Here is a 22601-nt window from a genome sequence, read left to right on the forward strand (position 1 = left end):
CATCCTTCTTTCCACAACCACCTCTAGGGGCTCCAATGCATTCCCCAGCACAGAGCCAGCCTTCTCAATCAGTTGGTTCAGTTTCTTAGAGTTGCTGACTCTGATGCTGCTGCCCCAACAGATGGCTGCAAAGAAATTGCATTTGCCACAACAGACTGGTAGAATATATGCAACATATTGCTGCACATATTGATGGACCTAAGCTTCCTCAAAATGTACAGTCTGCTCTGTTCCTTCCAGTAGGCAGCCTCAGTGTTACATTTCCAGTCCAGTCCTTTGTCCAAGTGAATGCCCAGGTATCTATAGCCCTCCACCACTTCCACCTCTTCTCCCAGGATGGAAATAGTGTTCGGCTTAGTCCTGGTCCTCCTAAAATCCACAACCATCTCCTTCTTCTGTCACATTTAAGAGTAGGTGGTTGTTCCCACACCATGCCACAAAGCGGTCCACTAGTTCCCTATACTCAGTCTCCTGTCCACTACTGACACACCCCACAACTGCAAAGTCATCTGAAAATTTCTGCAGATGACAGGACTCCGAGATGTATTGGAAGTCTGAGGTATAAAGTGCAGCTAACCACCTGCTCAGACACGCATCCTTTCAGCCGCATGCGTTTGACATCACAGATAGTGTGTGTGTGTGACAAGTGCTAATAAAAACAGACTTGGCTGCGTGCATGGATAATCGCACTCGATCAGCATCTGTGAGTATATTAATTTTAAACTGTTATCGTGGTGCTTTTGTGATATTTGGGCTGTCTCTTTCAGAAAACAAACATATTATATGCATGAAAAGACTGTTTGAGTTGCTGTTTGTGGGAATGAACTGCATCTGCACCTAATAAGTAGATGTGGCTGCGTGCATGGGAAGATCCCGTTTAGATATGATGGCATATACAAGCTGTGAACTGTTGTGGAATTTGTGACAATTTGGCTGTTTGATACATAAAATAAACATATTATGTGCTTGAAAAGACTCGAGTAGCTGTTTGTTTGACGAATGACAACCGCTACTAATGTAAACAAATGACAGCACGCATTGGAAGAAGATCGCATTTGATGTATTGACTGTGCATACAAGATCAGTAAACTTTTTATCGTGGCACTTTGGTGACGAGTTGGATGTATGTATACAAAATAAACTTTTTCTGTGGTTTAAAAGACTGTATGAGTAACTGTTTGAGCAAATATACATTTTGACCAGCACAGCCCGTGTCGGCACGAAAGCCGATTTGAATATGTCAGCTTATAACGTAACTGGCTGTTTAAGAAACACATATGTGTGACGCTACTCTGCGGGGCCCAGTTTTTAACCGTCACATATGTGTGACGGTACATTTGAAATGGTTAAAATAACATGTGAAAGTGAAGAAATTAGGACAGAAATATTTTACTATTGCTTAATATAACATAATATTACATTATATTATATAAATACAATAAAAATATATTTTGTATTATATTTAAATATAAATATTTAAATGAGTTCCAAAAACAACAGTATAAATGTAAAATTTACCAAAACTAAAGTTGACCAAAAAGACATATTTTAAGTATTTAGAAATATTTTGATATCTAAAAACATATTTTAATGTCATTCATATAGTTTTAAAGCCTTAAAAGGACTTCTTATATCCCTGTTGTATTATTATTTGATTTATATATTTGAAGTTAAATATGTAAAAATGACTTCTTAAAATGTATTTAGCACACATGCGCCTTAAGAAATATGACAATTTATATGACAATTAATCATGAAAGCCCTAAAGGAACAATTAATCTTCATAGCCCTCAAACAGACAATTAATCGTCATAATCGTGACAGCCCTAACATTAACTAAAAAACGCACACACAGGATGCACTACAGCTGTATTTTTAATTTTTTATCTATGCCGGACATGCATTAGATAAACCTCTTTGCATTGCTTCTTGCTGTTTTTTTTTTTAACCCTTCACGAAATAAGTGTTGTGTTTTTAATATGGTGAGAAAAGTTTTAAAAATAAGTCTTAAGACCTGTGTTCTGTTCCATTCCATTGCACTCTGTGTAGCTATTTTGTATGCAAGAACATATCCTGTGTGTGTGGCCCCTCACTCCTTTGGGTCTCTGCTCACCCAACAGCATCTCTATGGATGCGCAAACATGGCATAAATGCAGCACTGGCCCGATTAGGTAAGTGACAATTCTGTTAACTAGCCACAAACTCTCCAACACTGGCCCTGGGCCATAAAGCCATCCTTAATTTTAACCTTTGATGACTCACTAAATAAATATATAGCTTTTATAGGGGTAGGAAACAGAGAGACTGATTAACATCTCTCTGGACATCATCTCTTCTACAAGATGAGATTATGTGTTTATACAGCCTCTAAATCACATTCAGTAATTCACAAAAAAGCAATGGGGTGGATCCCCTTAGAGAGAGACTGTGCGGTCCAAAGTTAATAGACAATGATGAGTCATAAAGTTCTGTGCGCACGAGTGTTTAAATGTGTGTGTGCAACTGTGAAACAATTGTTAGAGCATATGAAAATGTTTATAAAGAGCATATTTTTTTGCCAGGATTGCATAGCTAAATTGTCACGACACTCCTCTGATACAAATGGTGCTTGAACTATCCCACTAATGAAGCCAATCTGGGCTGAATGGAGGATTAAATACCACTGCGAAAGTGTGAATGCGGGAGAGACAGAGAATGATACAGAGAGGAAATGAGAGCTGAGACACGTTTCAGATGCTCAAAGAGCCCTCTGTCTGCTGTGTGTGTGTAGGAGTGTGTGTCTCTCACTCGGGACCTTTCAAATGTCAGAGTGAGGGGTAACAGGTGACCCTACTGAGGTGACATGGGTCATAGCAGGACTTATGTAGTTGCTATGGTAGTGGTTGCCAGGTGTGCAATTAGGACTTTTCCAAAACCTAGTGAGCTGCATAGGCCTACAAAGGCAGCTGCCTGTTATTGTATTTTTTTGATGAAACTGATACTACTGCAAAGATGGGTGTATAAAAGCATGTTAATGGTCAGAATACTGACAAAAGTATAACAAGAAAGGCATGTCACTTTAGGCAGATGTGTGAATGGCTTTTGGTTGTAGACGACAAGAGTGAAGCACAATATTAAACAACATAGTTCATGATTATTAAATTATGAACTGTATTTTACTATTGCAAAATATAATAGAATAGAATAGAATAGCTATTCAGGTTGGCTGGGTTACAAAAAACAACAACAGAAAACGTAAAATGGACCAAGATTACATTTGAAAAATAAGAGATATATATTTTAGTTTTTTAGAAATGTGTTGATAATTAAATTATTATTTTAATTATTTTTAAAATGCATACTTTATTATTTTATTGTTACTCATACATTTTTGAAGCCAGAAAAGGAAGTCATATACCCTTATTTTATAAATGACTTTTTGTGTGTGCATGAAGCAAGTGACAGTTTGTATGACAATTAATCATCATATTCGTGAAAGACCTAAAACAGGCAATTAATCGTCATAGCCCTAAAACAGGCAAAGTAATTCACAGTGAATCACACAAGCAGATGAAAACCCATTCATGTGCATCTGTGAGGTATTTAGAAAAAAATCTATGTTCCAGACCTAGACCAGTCATGTAGCAACATGTACACTTTTTGCTCCTACTCTCTATTAAGTCCATAGTGAAGAGCCAATGTGAGTTAGTTACAGAAAGAATGTGCACTTAAATAGGTCAAGAGTGTTAGGGAGTTTCAAAGCTTCAGGATTCACAGCAGAGAGTGAACCATCAATATACCCTTAACATTACTGAGGTACTGAGGGCATTTAGATAATCATTCTACTAACCCAAGAACTGTCAGAATGAACTCTCTTTTATTTATTAAGGGTGATAATTACTGCCAACTAGTGTTGATTTTCAACATGTAGTTTCAAAATATAGTTTGATTCAGATAACAGATTTGTAATAGATTTGCACTACGTATGTGTATGTGTGTATGTATGTATGTATGTGTGTATGTACGTGTGTACAATTATTTTTTATTATTATCTATGTCTTGCTGATGTTTTTGTATTGTTGTACACTGGAAGCTCCTGTCACCAAGACAAATTCCTTGTATGTGTAAGCATACTTGGCAATAAAGCTGATTCTGATTTTCTGGGGCATTTTTACCTTTATTAAGCCATTTTTTCCAACCATATGAAAACACATTTATCTCACAAAGGCTACTTCATTTGAATGAATTAATATAAATAAATTCTTAATCTGATCATTTATGGCTCTTATCTATGAAATCAAATCAAAAACAAAAGTAGCATCAAACAATACACTAGATATAACACAATAAACACTGGGCTTGATTATATTTTGTTTTAAATAACTGGCCTGGTATATTTTGATATAATCACTGTTTCAAGTCTTGGGATATCATATGATATCATGACTAGAGCCCGACCGATATGGGATTTTTGAGACTGATACCGATACCGATTTTAGAAAGGGAAAATTCACTGATTACTGATACAATGGCCGATATAGTTAATTTTTGAGCTGGAATGAAAACAGACCTTTTCTATGTGGATTGTGCACCAATTTTGCACCGATATGACTATGCAAAGGTACTCAGAAGGTACCTTTCTTAAACAAATATTTTTTATCAAAGAATATTTGACATTATTATTATACATTGTCAACAAATTCTAGAAATGAACACTGAGAAAATAAAGAATAAATAAAAATACAATAAATAGCTTAAAAAAACATCAGTACTGTATGTTCAGTATCAGTCAGTTGCTGACCATTTAAATAAAGAATAAATTCAAATAAAATAAATAGCTAAATAAACATCAGTACTGTATGTTTAGTATCAGTCAAATGCTGACTATTTTAATTCTGCCAGTCAATTAGGGGCAGATTGTAAAAAAAAAAGAAAAAAGAAGCATTTACACCTGCCGAGACAAGAGAAACACAGCGGCAGTGGTGTTACACCGTATTCTGCTATATAAGTTCAGGGGAAACTTTCAATGGTGGAAAACCAGACTTTTAAATATTACATTATATAAATGCAACAACTAGAATTGTTCAGTTGAACGGGGCACCAAACTGTGAATCCTGACCAAAACAGTTTGGTGAATACATGTTTACACATTAGCTTCCACTCAGCTGACAAGCAATGAAAGTAGCTACGTGGTTAGCTAGTTAGCTATAAGCTCATTGTCATGGAGAGTAAAAGATGGACCAGCACTGCGTCTCACCAACTAGGTAACAGCGTAGCGTGAAATCAACACTCAACAGACACAATCCACCACCGTACCGTTGTCTGCTGAGCTGCAAAAAGATGCTCCGATGTTTACCCTTCAATCTGCTACATTACTTACTGCACTGACAAACTATAGCTGGCTAACAGCAAACAGACATGAGTGACATGGTTGTCAGGGACAAGGTTAATGTTATATTAGTTATATTGAAAAGGGAAAATGATGGGGTCATTTTTTATTAACTTTCCAGTATGCATTTCACAAACTAGTTAGCAACTTACCGAAAAGATACCACTCAACTCCACACCGCTTAACTCCACCCTGTCTGCAGAGCCACCATCAGCTCAGAGTCAGCTCTGTAAACAATGGAGATGGAGCACGCTCTGCTGGACAAACTACATAATGACACCAATTCTAAAGCACTGTTTTCTGCATTATATGTTCTGAAAAAAGTTTTCATATCTGCGCATATCGGTAAACATATACGCTGATACCGATATATCGGTCGGGCACTAAGCATGACATTTCACATCATAACAGCTACGCATTCACAAATGCCTTTGAGACAGCCAATACAGAAATCTGAAAGCTACAGGTCGTATGGTGTCTGCATTGTCACTAAACCCATATCTAGATGTGCTGAATAGAATTCACTGAAATCTACCAAATGCTGGACAAAATAAAAAGTGGAATTCACAGTGGCATCTTAAAAATCATGCAGTTTTGCTTCAAACCCTGGTTAATTTCTGACCCTGAGTCACACATTTCAAAGCATTTCCCCAGAGCAATCAGATCATTATTTGTTGCTTTGTTTACTCGCAAGGGAAAACAGGTGGAATCAGAGCACTTAACAGGGTAAAATGATTTTCAGAAATTTCATATGCTTTGATCACACCTATGGAAAGAGAACAAAGTACCCACAAACTCAAACAACCATTTTACCATGTATTTTCTTCTTGTTTTATGATCAAAACAAGGGAAACCCGTTTGAAAAACAAATATGTAAAAATGGGATACTTGTTGAGACTTGTAATAGATTCTTGTCATTAGTCACTCTCTACACACAACTTTAATAAGACTAAACTAATTTGCAAGTTTAAAATAATAAGTTGCTGTCAATAATAGGTGGGAAAATGTGAACATGTTCAGACACATGAAGAAAGGCACAGGCTGTGCGTGTGTAAGAGAGAGTGAGTAACAGCATGTCTTTTACAATAACACGTTAAGATCTTAAAAAAAAAACACACAAAAAAAAAAAAAAAAATCCCAAAGAATTGGGAGATCCTAGCTTTTCATTCCAGAAAAAAGGCTGGATATTTCCATCTGACTAATCAGTTCAGTTCCCATGAGTCATCATGTGTGAACATCAGGCAGAGAGCTAAAAAAGCTAAAAGTCTACCTGCCAACTGTGATGAACGTGAGTAATTTATAATTCACAAAGAATATGGTCTGATCTGATTTAATACAGCTGAGATATTGAGTCTAAGATATCTAAAGTGTCTATGAATGTCTCACATATCCATTTTCAGTTTTATTAAAAATTTTGGTAAAAATGTAGGTTGCTTAACATAGCCCACGTACACATTGAAAAGTTTTGGCTGTGAATTTAGGGGTCATGGGCTTGATTCCCAAGCAATGCATTCACTGACAAAAATGTATAGCTTGCTTCTTGTTCTCTTCCAGTTCCTGTTCCTCTGACACAGAAGGGTCTTCACCTCACCTATTGAAGGAATAGAACATTCTCAATGGAAATAACTCAGCAGAACTCCATACTTCATGATAAATTACATTATGCTTAGACATCCCTATTCAAATTTGTATATGTAGGCTAAAGCTTACAGAGGCCTACATAGATATATCCTTAATACAAATGATCTAATGAAGATGTTAAAAATAAATCAGATAACATATCTAACTTGCAATTAATTTACATTTAAAGGTTAGTCATTTCATGTCAGGACTGGTTTGAATGTAATTTGCTTGGCACTACTATGGGACATTTTTAACTTACTGTTCCTTGTGGCCAAGACAACCCTCTATCCTTACAGACATATAGTATCTGAACTGTTGTAACACTGTCTAGACTCCATTATCCTGTAGTCAGAAGGCAAGACAAGAGGACACTGTCCCAGAAGCCCTCTGTCACACAGAGCTCTCAGTAATACAGAAAGAGCATATTGTCCCGCTGGGGGGTGAGGAGGTCACTAAGCCAGATTACCACTCAAGTAAAGATCACTAGTTGACCAGGCAGGAGAAGGAAAGAGGGTTTCTGCTGGCACACACCTGTGTTAGGTGCAATAAACAAAATGCTTCCACTGATTTACAAGAAAAACAACAAGTCAACAGACATGTCATCAAACTTTTAAAGGACTTTAAGTTCATCTAAGTTCAATACTTGAGTACTCATTAATTCTCAAGCACTGTTGTTTGCTTCTTACGTTCAACATTTCCGAAGAAAATAGAAATCAGCTGGGTTCTACAATGCTCATTCAATGATTGTGTGTTTAGCTTGGCTACAAGGCTGAACACTTAAAATGCATTCTTTTCTAAAAGGCAACTAAAACCAATGCGCAAGCCTCTTATGAGGATAATGCCTTCTCTGTTTCGTCTAATCACTGATCATGCCTTCTCTCTACCATTCAATCACTGATTATGTTTACATGGACAACAGAGAGCGGCTTATTTTTAGAAAGCGGGTTTTTTAGAAAGCATTTTTCTGTGATGCCTGTGTAAATAAACACGGCATCCGAAGAAGACTTCACTATTTTACTCTCTGTTGTTTCACTTCATTTCCAGATATTCCAGAGCTGTTGCTGTGTTTGTTTCCTTAACTTACTATTGCAACCGTAGTGGGGTTTCCCCTCTTACACTAAACTCTGGGATTCCCCCAGTGTACGAGCACATATATGCGGACGTTAGGGACAGTCGATATTTGACGCGTGTATAAATGGGTATAGTTTTTAGTGTATGTGATTTTCCCTCTGTACTCCCAGAAATGCTGAATTCTTTCTGCTGTGTTGACATGTTGTTGGGCTCAATCCTATGACGTTTGTTATCCATGTTCCATGCACACGCACTCTTCAAACACCCATCAGAATGCAGCTTATTTGTTTACATGATCACAACATGTCGCGTTCTCAGAGAGAAACCTAGGTGTGTTAAATCACTTTCTCTTAATCCCTTAAAAGGCATAAGGAAATCAGCTTTTTTGTTTACATTACGTTTCAGAATGCCGCTTTCTACTAAAACCCTGGAATCAACGTGGTCACCGATTACGCCTTTTCTGTCTCGTCTAATCACTGATCACGCCTTCTATCTCAGGTCATAAAAAGGATTACTATTGCTATTCCATTAATATCTGCACCTGGCTATTGAACTTCACTGCTGACTTTCCACATCCATTGCTACAATGGATAATATACATGCATATTTTGTGTAGTGTTTTTTATTTATTCACCGGTTTACTTATTTGTAATTTATTGCAACCAGAGTCTATCTATTTTTCTCATTACAATTTCTATTTTTTTCACCTGGTACACTATTACACACCCATCTGTGTATAGTACAGTACATTTCATATTCTGCATATTGTGCATGCGCACAGTTCATTTTTGTATATTTATAAGCATTTGATATGACATTTGGAAGCAACCCATGAAATTATATTCATTGTAAGTGTAACTTTCTTGGCCAATAAACGCAAATCTTCAATAAAAAAAACCTTTAAAAATTAAAATCAACATAATATGATGAGCAAAATTCCAGTTCTTATATATAAGGATGAATGAACAAAGAAAACCAGAGTGAGTGAGAGGCTGTCTGTCTGTGTGTGTGTGTGTGTGTGTGTGTGTGTCACTTGGCACTAGGGTGACAGTGGTGGTATAACGACAGGCAGCTTTATAAACAAAGTCCTAACACTCACTCGCGGTCTTTCACTGGGGTCACACACTCTCTCACACACACATACACACACTCAAACAACTGGCATAAAGACACTGAAGCAACTGTGTATCAGACAAAGTTTCGGCATTGAGGATTACTGATGTAACATCGCTGATGTATTTCTGTGTATTTGTGCATTCACATGTATTTGTATCAATGAGTGAGTGTGTATATGCAGATCTCATTGGTCCAAAATTCTGCTCCACATAATTGTATATTCAATTTATATTAAAGAAAACAAAGCATTTTACTTCCATGGGACATATTTCTAACTGAAACAGGATTTTTAAAGAGAAACAAACAGGCTGGATTTTATCCATCAGGAACTGATTGGATCGTGAAAGATGGTCTTCTATGGCTACGTAAACACTAACACGTTTTCGAATGAAAACCCTGTTTTCCGTTTCCTAGAGTCATCGTGTTCCTAAGTATTCGGTACTAGAAAGCATTTTCAAAAGTGCCCTTTTTTGGTGGAGGAAAACAATGTTCCAGTGTGGATGAGAGGCGTAAACATTGCAAAATATATGCAATTTCAAACAAAAACGTATTAGTGTGGACACAGCCAACATAACAAGTAATCGGAAAGGTTTGAGAATAAAGAGGAGTTTGCCGACGTCAGCCTAAAGGAAAAGTCACTTCAGAGGTTGAGTAAATTACCAACAAGTAAAAAAATACCTGTCACTGGAAACTTGTCTGGTATAAGACCCCAGCTAAAACATATGGCTTTGCCTTGCCCAACAGGAATAACCTTTTTCAAGTGTAAATATCCACCATCCCTTGCTGACATTTCTAAACTCTCTAAGGCCTGCGTCACCTCTATTTTTTTTCTCATTCTGTATCCGTCTCTTTCTCTCTCTCCGTCATAAGTGCCCTTGATCCAGCCCTGGACGTAGTCTAACATCCTTTCCCTGGCTACATGTCAACAGTCTTCCAAACCATCTCCCTTCATATCCAAGATACGCCTTCCAAAACCCAACCCTAACTCCTCTCTTGTCTCTTCACTCTTTTCCAATTCTGCTGCAGTGCTCCCTCTCTGGAACCTGATCTGCTGACCGTCTGCTTTTATTTATCGAACAGGTCCAATTTCGTGCCAACAATGGGGGGATAGATGAGGAACAGAGGGTGGATGAGGGACGGCTGGACACTCCCTGCCCCTGTCCGCTATTGCAACACACATTCAGGGCTGGAAGCTTCCATATTGTAGCAGTTTTCTGCTGCTTTTTTATATTACTGTTGGTTGTTTACCACACTGGCATTGTTTGTGCCCACAGTGTGGCATGTGAGAATGCTGCCTCCACTTAAAAGCATTCATTTAAAAACAGCCCTAACACAAGGTGTAATTGGATCATTCTAGATGAGCTCACTCCATGTGATGGAGATGTGAGCAACTCCAGCAGCTTTTGAAAAGATCATGGTTGTAATACTACTCCATAAACAAAGAACCGAAAAGGCTTTGATAACAGGATTTTGTATTAGCTGTGATTAAAGAAACAATAAGGCTAATCAACCACGATGAAATTACTCTACAAACCCAATTCCAAAAAAGTTGGGACAGTATGAAAAATGCTAACAAAAACAAAAAGGAATGATTTGTAAATTATATTCACCTTTGCTATATTGAAAGCACTAAACTAAACATTATATGATGTTTTACCTTGTAATTTAATTTTTTTTAATGTACAGTCATTTCAAATCAGATGATTGCAACACGCTCCAAAAAAGTTGAGACGGGCAATTTAAGACTAATAACAATTTGACGAGTTAAAATAACACGGCAATGTGAAACAGGAAATGTTAAACAGGTGAGGCAATCATGTCATAGTATATAGTATGCCTCCTAAAACAGCCTAGTCCTTCAAGAGCAAGTATCATTCGAGACTTGTCAATTTGCCAACAGATGCTTCAGCAGCAAATAATACAGCACTTTGAGAACAATGTTCCCCAAAGACAAATTGGAAGGATTTTGGGCATTTCACCCTCTACAGTGCACAATATATTTAAAAGATTCAAGGAATCTGGTAAAATCTCTGTGCATAAAGGGCAAGACGAAAACCCCTTCTGAATGCACGTGATCTCTGATCCCCAGACATCACTGTCTTAAAAAACAGCATTCATCTGTAATGGATATCATGAACATGGGCTTGGGATTACTTTAGTAAACCTTTGTTAGTCAACACCATTCGCTGCTGCATCCACAGCTGCAAGTTAAGACTTTACTATGCAAAGCAGAAGCCCTACATCAACACTGTCCAAAAGTGTTGTGGACTTCTCTGGGCTCGGTCTCATCTTAGATGGAAAGTAGGGCTGAAACGATTAGTCAACGTTATCGGAAAAAATTTTCTTCAAAAATTTTGAAAAAAATGAGAGCAGCACTGCAGTTCCCACCTGACTGAGGAGAGGAAGAATTACACAGCTCACAGTCTAGATGCACTCTAAACGTTCCAAACAGCTTCAGGTGATGTAGATCGCAAAGTATGAGGGAATTATACAAAAACACGAAGTAAAAACAGAAGCACTCTAGTTGTTGAATAAGCAGAGCTGGAGCTCTTTAAAGGAAACACCCCAGCATTATATCTTAAATGCAGTTATATTTAATGCTTTATAGCTTTATTAAAGTTCAAATAATATGTAAGCAGATCATGTAAATAACTACAAACTCCGAAACTGGCATTTCTCTGTGCGGTCAACGCCTCTACTATGAATTGCGTGAAGTTTCCTGATCTAAGGGGTAGAGACTGAAAATATTCTTCCCTCGAGCGCGCACACTTTCTGCAGCTACATTATAAAATGATGGCTCGTGACTCATTGAATCATAACATTATTTAACTGTGCATTTCATATCGTGAAGAAAATTGGTAATATGCAGCTTTATTAATAAGAGAGAGTTTGTTTTTTGTGAGCTAAAGATGGATTGAAGTGAACAGAAAGGTGAGAGAGGGTAGTCTTCGCCCCATTATACACTGCAAAAAAAATACGTTTTTGACCAAGCATCAAAAACAGAGAATGGCAAGACTGGTTCGAACTGACAAAGTCTACGGTAACTCAGCAAAACACTCTGTACAATTGTGGTGAGAAGAATAGGCAGGTTGGCGCCATTTTCGCAGCACGAGGGGGACCTACACAATATTATGCAGGTGGTTTTAATGTTGTGGCTGATCAATGTATATGACTGTGGAGGTGAGGGCGTGGTTGAGCACCCGTCTGGGGAGAGAGAAAGCAGTAAGGACATCCAACTGAGATGAATTGTTACTAATTACTGTTTCTATGTGCACAGTGAGATTCGGGGGAGATAAAAGACGGCCCAGCCCGCAGAGAGAGAGAGACAGGCCAGAGACTACGTGTCTGCTACCAGAGTGTTGTGCTGAAAAGCGGATCTGTCTTATCCTTTATGCTGGAAAGCAGACTTTTAGTGTAAAGCTGCAAAGCGTTTTTCTATTATTTTATTAATAAAACTCTGACTCACGTGGACTGTGAAAACCGGCTCCCGCTTCCTCCTCTGATCCAAAGACGAACCTTAATTACAATGACTAAATTTTAACTTTCAGCTTCTCCATCAGACTCCATATTTACTCCTTCCACAAACCACCACTCTGCACACACAGGATAGTGAAATATCATAAGCAGTGAAGGAAACATCTATGTTGCTCTCCAAGACTGACCAGATGAAGGATGTGATGCAACCACTGAATTCAGACATGCTTTGATGCCTTTATACCTTTGTATACAATATACTGTACTGCCTAAGGCAGCATTTTTCAGATTTTAGATACAGCCAAGATCTGATCCAAATATGTGAGATAAACAGTTTGATGGAGAAATCTTGGAAGAATAACTCATTATTGTGCAACAAAGCCTAAAAGATGTTTCAACTTGAACATCATCACACATTCTGTCACATTGCATACTGTACAGTAAATTGTCTGCCAAGGATGCAGATTGAGGCTATGGGAAAGGTGTGAATTGAATTTAAGGTAGGCCTCGAGGCCTACATATTAAAAGATGTGGTTTTGGACTAAACAAAAATAGAATGTTACCATGCAGAGTTCTTTTAGGCTTGTATTTAAGATAATTTTGACTTCTCAGTTCCCCACAGTTTTGTTCTCTTCTTAGTAATTTAAAACAGTGCTCATAATAATCAGGCCCAGATCAAATCTGGAACCTTTTTTTTTTTTGCATTTTCTGTACTGATTTTAGGAGAAAACCTGCAGAATTACGTGTAATGGATTTGAACAGTAAAATGTGAGAGACAGAGTTGAGAGTACCTCACTCTTGTTGGTATTTATGACTGTTTGGTTTGGTACTTCTGTATTTCTCCATAGTTCTGCTTTGGTTTTTAGTAATTTAAGACAGCAGACATAAATGAAGGTGCTAACACTCTCTCATTCTCTCACCATTTTTTAAATAACCTTTCTTTTCTTTTTTTTGTAAAGATAATTTCTCAGAGCACCCAAACTTCCTCATTCCATTGCTTTCTCTGGGTGCCATGTTTCTAGGCTGACTTCACAAGAAGGAGGGTGGGAGGTGTTTCTTTGACAGGTCCAAGTGGAGTTATGGGGAAATCCATGTTACTCAAGAGACCATGGTTGGGGTGGAGAACTTCCCCAGCACAAGCACAAAGGGAAAAACAGAGTGCAATCCAAATGGACAAGGTTGCTATGGAGATCAAGATGTTTGTGGGCCTGTAAGAGAGGACTTTCTGAAATGTCACATTCACACAGACACATCTCCCCCCACAAACACAACCTTAGGAGGCTGTTCTTTTTTGACAGGCTATGCAGAAAACTCACCAACAGAGCATCTAATGAGGTTACTGGACTACTGCCCACCACGAAGGCTTAAAGTAGCTCCAATGTTATGCAAAGGAAGAATAGTTTGGGATGTCGTTTACCCAAAGAAGTTTCTAGGAAATGAAGACAAATCTATCAAACAATAATCAATGAGTGCTTTGAGTGAGGCAGATGACTGCAAAACACCTAAAATACTACCAGGACCTTCTTTTGACAGCAATGCTAGTTCCTGTTACTGTTTTAATTCAAAGTAATTTGTCTGCATTACTGAAAAAAGGATCAGAAACAAATTACTACTGCAATTAATGGTGACCAGGAGCATTGCTTGAATTTAAAGTTCCTGTTACCTGGTGGCAACTCGCTACTGAAAATCCTCTAAGTTCACTGCTCGTCTCGATATAACTTTAAGAAAATTGCACTACTCCATATTAGGGGTGTAAATCACAAGTTTCATCACGATATGATCTTATATCAATTCTCTTAGCCAACAATCCAATGTTTGCAAAACCTCAAAATCTGCCATGATGCGATTTAGTTTTGATTCGATTCAGGGGCCTGCGATGAATATTACGAAATGATGTGCCTATTTTACACAATCAATTACATTTATTATTTCACAAATGCAACTATAAGGAATAAGGTAAACACTACAGTTAAGTATGTGCTATCAGTGTTTTTTCTTGGCTACAACTTCCACAGTTGTATTGAAAAATTCTGTTACAGTTTACTGCAATGAATGAAAGTAAGAGTGCTGATGTGTAAATGTTAAAAATCTTGTAATTGATGCTGGTGCAGGGCAGGTGTTTTCTTTCCCTTGTCAGTGCTGTTAAGAATGTCGGGGCTGTCTGTCTGTTTGACATGGTTGAACTGCTCCATAGCACTTTAAATAGAAAATTCTCAAGTAGAAATCAAATGTGCCGCATGCGCTATCCTGTTACCGGAGGAAAGCCAGGTTGATGGGAGTGCAACTTGAATGTTAAATAGATAACATTGAATCGTTGGTTATCTGAACGATGCATCGATCCACATCGATGGATCATTACACCCCAACTCCATATGTAGTTCGATCATAGTTGCATCATATTGCTTTGACTTTCATTTTGAACACACAAAACCATATGCAAGCACTAATTCACACTGAGTTGGAGAGGTGCCATTTAGATCCATGTGAGGCTGGCTATGGAGAGAGAGCTGTGAGAGCAAATGATCTGGAATGTGGCCCTATAAAGTGTCTCTTAGAAACAAACAAAAAAAAAAGAGCATCATCCACATCAGGCCATAACTTATTCTCTGCATGAAAACCAAAGAGCAAGAAGAGACTGAAACGGTCCAAATGCCACGTCAATCTTACAACGAAAATCCATTCTGCTGGGCCCCATCACCATGTGATGTCATGTGGCATGTAGCATGCTTGTGGGAGAATCTCACGACAACATGTCCAGGTAACATTTCACCCCAAATAAAAATAAATAAGGAATTATATTTAGTAAAAGGACAACACAGGATATAAAAAAAAATAAAAAATTGACCATGACATCATTTTCATGACAATTAAGCACAATTTCCCCTACTGCATTACAGATAAAAAAAACTGAAAATTATTTTAACTCAATGTTTTTTGTTTTGTTTTTTTAAATCAGCATAGGGCATTGCAAAATAATACAGTGATTTATAAATACTTTACAATAAAAAAAATCTTTGTCGCATTACAGTAATGAGCATGGGATTTATTGGAGGCAAATGTGTTGATAGTCATAATGACAGAAAAATAGGAATGTCATAAAATATCGATGGATCGATTATTGATCGGCATGTTATTTTCTCAAAGTGTTTCTGAGGCATCGATATATTAACATTAGACATTTATTAACATCAACATTTAAATTAGAAGCCTAATTTATGCTATACAATTCACTGTTGGCCTTACGTTTAATGTACTGTAGTCTGTCGTAATAGCTTTGGGAGATTTAATATAGCCTAGCATTTACAGAAGCCGGTCACACACAGGACGAGAGGAGTGGCAGTCAAAAGTTGTGAATCTAGTGACCATACATACAAAAGTTACAAAGGTTTTTGTACTTCAAGAATAAAAAAGTGATGTTGATGAGTTTGCAGGTTGGTATATGAAACTGGAGTAACTGCGCAAACTAAATGATTAGAAATGATGACGTACTACTTACAATTACACTGTATGTAGCCTTAAATAGGTTTCATTCAAGCTGTCAAACCACAAAAAGACAAACTTGAAAAAACATTGTGTAGGCTCTATAAAAGATACATTCACACAATATATCATCCAGTGAGAGTAGGCAGAGCTAGAGTAAATAATATATGTCCTTTAATAATGATTTGGGTAGAATTTAATGGAAAACTATGCTATAGGAGTTGCACTCTGTGGCACTGCAGAATTTTGAGCAGGAGCTCGACAAATGTTAGTCATCAGATGTTGTGAGATTATTGTTGACCACTGAATCTGTATGGTGCAGATGACTTAAAAACAAACTAAGGCTATATCTGAAATCAACGACAGTACATGTTCTGACAGAGACATTGTAAGCTTACTGTTGAGTCAGAGCATGTCATTTGTTCATTTTTCCCTACCTCCCCATCTCCCTCGTAAGGCTTGTGTCGTTAGAAATAATGCATTCTCACACAGACAAGGCCAAGTCTCATTTCCCTGATGCTTTAATATCATTTTACCAAAGCTATGTGAACTTCAGTTCTGGCTGGAAATTGTTTTTGGAATCTTTTAAGTTTCTTTTCTGAAGAATCTGAAGCCCTACAGCAAAGACTCTACACTTTGTGAACTTTACCAGCACTGCACTCTTCAGTGTACCCAATTAAATCAAAATGACATCTGTGATTAAGGACACAGGTCAATAACTGCCTTTGCATAAAATTGAACAAGTCATGTTTAGCAGAACTGTACAGATGTAGTGATCAGACAACAGTAAACACACTGTATTAGGTGTCATGTTGAACAGGCCTAGCTGTCATGCTGCCTAAACTTACAACATCAACATAATAAAGCTCCAATGACAAGCATGGACAGGGAATCTTAGTGAAAACTAAATCAATAATTCAACCCCTCCATGTGTAAAAAGGTATGAAGTCTCAAGCTGGTATTTCGAAGACTAAAGCTACCGAGCACATTCACATGCACGTATTATGCTAAATAAGCCGACGACGTGTGTGTGGTCATGTAAACGCATTAAACTGCTTTCCTTTATAGGTGTAAGGTCATAAACGGCATAAGAATAAACCGATCGACACCCATTACCCCAATTTCGCATTGCACATAATCACCTTAACCTGCATTCTTACCAGCTTATCTAATGAACGCAGGTGTTGTGTGCATGCCTCGTCACATTTTGATGTCAAAAGTAGAAAATAACATGATTATTTCAAATCTCATGTAAGCTCCGGTTTCCCTCATAAATCCAAATACATGCAGGTTAAGTGAAATGGAGACTCTAAATTGCCCCGTAGGTGTGAGTGAGAGTCCCCCAGCCTCTGGGGGTTGCATCAGGAAGGGCACCCGGCCTGTGCCAAGTCAAATATGCGTATCAAGGATTAGAGGTCGACCGATGCATTTTACCGATACCGATAACTAAGTTGGGCAGTACCTGTCGATAACCGATTAATCAACCGATATTTTTTTAATTGATACTGAATGAAAAAATAACACTCAAAGTAAAATAAAACTTTATTATAAATTAAAGAGTACCGACTGAACCATGAAAATGTATTGTACTTTTTTAAATGAAATAAATATATAAATATTAATATATATGAACAAATATTCAAATTTTAAAGTCAGCTGATTTTTAAATTGACGTTGTTTCCTTAGTCCATAAGAGGCCGCAATAAATACATAAACCATTAAGCACCATTATATTATTGCATAGAACATTCCTATACTGGCTGTTAAAAAAAAAAAAAAAAAAAAAAGAGCATTTCATTTTCAACTAATGTGCATAAATAAATAAATAAAACGTTTAAGTTGGCCCATATTCTCAAATGTTATGTCAAAAGTAAAATGAGAGGGGAACACAATTCAGTAGACAGTTCACATGGGGTTACACTTGCATTGATTCCTACTACTCCAGACTCAAGCTTCATAATAACAGTGAAATACCACAATGTTTTTTATTCATTACAGTTGTATGTAGAGTAACAATATTCACAGATAGCAGTGGTATTCGGTTAACTCGGTGGTGAAGTGGCTCAGTCTATGAGCCCAGGCCAGGGGCTGTTCAAACAGACGGAACACAACAGACCGGAACTGAACGCGAGGATCTCGAGAAACACATTTCCAAGTTGAACATCTTTCCTGACAAAGCATTTAAACAACTCATTGCTTAATCTGAGAAACGCTTATAGGAGAGCAAGACGCAACAGCCAAAGACCTCCACCAACTGTAAGGGGCTGTTCACACCGCACACTTCTGCAACTATCCATTTGTTTTTCTATGTAAACGTGCACTAGACGAACGTCTTTGTTTCCCTTTGCTTTTTTTATTCAGCATCTCGTGCATGAGCGCTGTTTTTAGATAATGTGTCTAATTAAAAAGAACTTTAAAATGCATATTGAGACACCTGCTTGCTGTTAAACTGTTTTCGTTGCGCTGTGTCTAGCCTTTTTTGCAAAAGAATGTGATCGATCTGAAGTCATCGTATTACAGTGAGGATACATTTTTTTTTTTTATTGAAATCAGATGCATTTCTGATTTGTTTATACGCTTCTCTCAGCTGCATGAAGATATTAATTTGCTTTCCACATCACTAGCTTTATATATGCAACTTTGCTGGCTAATGAATGCATAAACATGACCAGCTGGATATAAACTAATGCAAATAGATGGTAACAATCGTGACATTTAAACATTTGGGAAGGACTGTATTTTTGTCACATTGTTCTAATTGCTTGTCGGCAAACATACTACTGTTCTCTACAAATGCAGCATTTAGTCAACAAATTAATTACTTTATAATGATATGACAACGTGTACTGTATACATACCTTTTTATTGTTGACATTTTAAATCTGCATCTGAAGTGTTCCGCTCCATGCAGAGTGTAGTCTCACATGTCAAAACAAACATCACAAGGCATCAGTGAACTTTTATTTCACCTCTAGGGGCCACTCTCATACTGTATAACAACAGAGGACCCTTCCCGGCTGCTCCAGCACAGGACACAATGGGGAAATACTACCGGTGTGGAACTTTTGCTGATAACAGATTGTTCCTGAAATCTTTTATCGGTGCCAATTAATCGGCAAAACCGATATATCGGCCAACCTCTATCACAGATGGTCCGCTGTGGCGACCCCTAACAGGAGCAGCCGAAAGAAGAATATGATTTCAAATCTCATGTAAACGCGATCTTCCTGCATAGTCCATAGTTGGTTATACAAGCTGATTTTTAAGAGTTATCAGCATATTGGCAAGAAAGTAAATGGACTCACTAATGCAGCATTTCACAAATATATGCAGAAGATGTGGATCATTTATAATAACTGCTACAGCATTTTCCCAACTGATCCAGTTTATACAACAGTTTCCCAACTGATTTGGACACTTCAGCTACACTTAAAAATGCATGGATGTCTCTGCATTATATCACAAAATATCAAACCAAGTGGCATCATTTTAAATAAATATAGCACAAACCAATTTTTTTTTTATTTCACTAAAAAGGGATGGTAAAATAGATATATTGTTCAAAATTAAGTGACAGGTCTCTATTTGGTTGATGACTACAAAGTTGTAGAGTTATCTGGTTATCAAACATTTTGAACATGATCATAGTTAATGTAGTGAACTACTGATATCTTTGTGAAATAACTTCATACATCCACTAAAATTCACATCGACACCTTTATTGCAAGAATGGCTCAGAAAAGTTAGCTCTGAGAAAAGGTCTTATGTCATCTGTTTGATATTTTGTGTCTAATGCAATGATATTTAGATATATTTAAGTGTGACTGAAGTGTCCAAATACTTTTTGGGTTCACTTTGTTCTTATTTTAAACATCAGAATTTCAGTGGTTAACACTGAAAGCTTCACAAAATTAAAGGTTTAAACCTGTTTAATAAGAACTAAATGAATCTGTATAGATTGACTGACAGACTAACAAACAATGTTTGACTATAGGCTGTTGGATTACAAACTTGACAAATAAGAGTGTTCAGTTAATCTTTGTGTAAATACAGCACAGTTACAAAGGCCAACACCTATACAAGTTAATGCTGGGCTGATAAATAGTCTGCATAGTTTGTTTTGCACTAATGAATAGTGTCCCAAAGCCTGGAGTACAATCTCTCCCTCAGCAAGAGAGACGAAACAACTGGAGACAGTTGCCATGTGACAGGTGACAAGCCTCAAGACATGGTGTTTTAACATGCTCGTGGTCTAATAAAACACGTGCTGTAATTTTCAGCATTATTATTGAGATTTATGGTTTGAAGTTGCCCTAGAGTCGCCACATTTGAAATGAACGATTAATGCAAGGGACCACTTTTCAATTTTTCACTCAAATGTAAGCAGGGCTAGAATGCATGAACAAAGTGATTTCTGTAAAAAAAAATGTCCTGGTCATATTTAACCCCAAATCAATGCCAAAAAGAGGAAATTATATATTTACAAAGAGAAATGAATAGGGATGCACAATATATCGGCAGCCAACCTCCAAGCTTTTAAATGACACCTATTTTAAAATGAGAAGCTTTTAATTAATTAGCAAGAAGTTCCAGGTTGAAGGATGGAAAATTAAAACCTCTGTTTTCTCCTTTTTCTCCTAAATATCGGTTAATCGGTATTGGCCGCAATGAGTTGCAAGTTATCGGTTATTGGCCCGGAAACACAAAACACATCCAGGCATTTTTACCATTACTGTTTTCAATGATTATTCTTATTACAGTAACACATTTTTTACTGTATTACACAATGTACAATGTTAGTAAAAATAAATAAATACAAAATAAAAAAAATATTAAAATCAGCTTAAAAAAAAAAAAAAGCCAGTGCCATGGGCTGCTATGATGTATGCTAAATACTTTATAATTTAAAGTTTTATTGTTGGTTGTGTGTGTGTGTGTGTGTGTGTGTGTGTGTGTGTGTGTAACTGTCACGAAAATAATAACACGATGTTACAATCATAATAGTCCTAAATATTGGCTTCATTTTCTTTCTGCAAAATATAATTTCTTATTTGTTTGTACGAAACAATAATAACATTTTAAGGAAGTGCTTGTTTACTAATCATTTTCCAAAAGAGTAGACAAATGTTGGTCGACGTTGGACGCACACGAAGCGAAATTCCCACCAGGAATGAAAAAAAAAAACAACAACAGCGTAACAAACTCAAACAGAAGAAACAATGTTACAACTGAACCACTCGCGGTTTAGCAATGTTACAATGTTGCATTCAGCGTTCCTTAAGTGATTCTGGAATTCTGTGTGGGCTCTAGATGCTGTAAATAGATCCAACACTGCCACAAAAAAAATAAAAAAATAAAAAATAAATAAATAAATAAAAAATGCACTCACCTATGTGATCACAAATGACCTCGAAGTGGTTTTACAGCCTTGAAAAGGCGCGACCAAGGAAACCCAGGGGAACTTTCAAAATCCAGTTGATGCTTGTGTGCCAATTTCCCTTTTGCTATTAAGTTTGTATCGTTTGAACGTTTAATGTGGCTTACGCAAAACAAGATATCAGATCAGGGCGGCAGGAGTTTTCTTCTGCCTGTCATTACTCGACTCACACGTTGCAGATGATCCAACCCTGCTGGTCACCTACGCCACGGCGCCATCAGCTGTCATCCCAATGGAAGTCTCTGCTGCGGGCTGATCCTTTACTCCCTCCATGCTGACATCAAATCAACACACACCACCCTCTGCTGACAGTCAGAGACCTAACCCCTAAGCAGAGGGCTGCCTTCAACATGCCTGAAAGAAATTCCTGCGCATTGTGTCTTGACTCTTGATATCTTGAACGTTTACATTTAAGGAGAAAAAAAAAAACTAGATAAATCTGTTTTCAGATATAAAACAATAGAAATTTTTTTTGATATGGCTTAATCTTGTTTCTGTTGTTAATGTTTTATTTTTTAATATTATTGTGGTTTGATTGCTACACGATAAGGGCAATACGTGGAACAATTACTTTTGCCATTTGTTTTACCTCAACAATGTATGCAATTTCATATTTCTATTTAGCAGACGCATTGATCCATAGCGACTTACAAATGACAAAAACAACAGAAACGAATCATCCAAGAAGGCAGTAGTAACACAAGCGCTGCAATACAAGTTTCAAAATTGTTTAGAGAAGTACCCCTAACAAGGAGGACGAGAGTTTCTTTTTTTATTCTTTTTTATTTTATTTTATTTTATTTTATTTTATTATTATTTTTTTTAAAGAAGACAGTGCACCATATAATGATGGGAAATGTAGTTTTTATTGCACAAGCCTGTCGCTTTATAAACCAGCTAACATTTGTCTTATTTTATGGCAAGCTTTATTATTATTCTTCATTAACAGTATAAAAAATGCATACAAACCAGACTGCACAGTCAATCCACAAGCAAAACCAATAACTTTATTATTACCAATAACAATTTACT

At 37.1% G+C, this 22601-nt stretch overlaps 1 protein-coding gene across 3 annotated transcripts in view; it reads right to left on the reverse strand.

Annotated features, from left to right (window-relative positions):
- The window catches only part of LOC127426870 (dynamin-binding protein-like), an 84817-nt gene extending 62975 nt beyond the window's left edge, over window positions 1–21842 (reverse strand). The window contains exons 1-2 of one of the 3 annotated variants that reach the window (XM_051673939.1): window positions 21522–21842; window positions 18991–19051 (exon numbers count right to left, since the gene is read on the reverse strand). The gene's annotated coding sequence lies outside the window, so the exon portion shown is untranslated. Of the gene's footprint in view, window positions 1–18990; window positions 21485–21521 lie in introns of those variants that run through there. The other 2 variants (XM_051673940.1, XM_051673938.1) reach the window with 2 other exon arrangements.
- Between the last annotated feature and the right edge of the window lie 759 nt (window positions 21843–22601).

The sequence above is a fragment of the Myxocyprinus asiaticus genome, chromosome 36, assembly GCF_019703515.2.
Source record: "Myxocyprinus asiaticus isolate MX2 ecotype Aquarium Trade chromosome 36, UBuf_Myxa_2, whole genome shotgun sequence".
NCBI lineage: Eukaryota > Metazoa > Chordata > Actinopteri > Cypriniformes > Catostomidae > Myxocyprinus > Myxocyprinus asiaticus.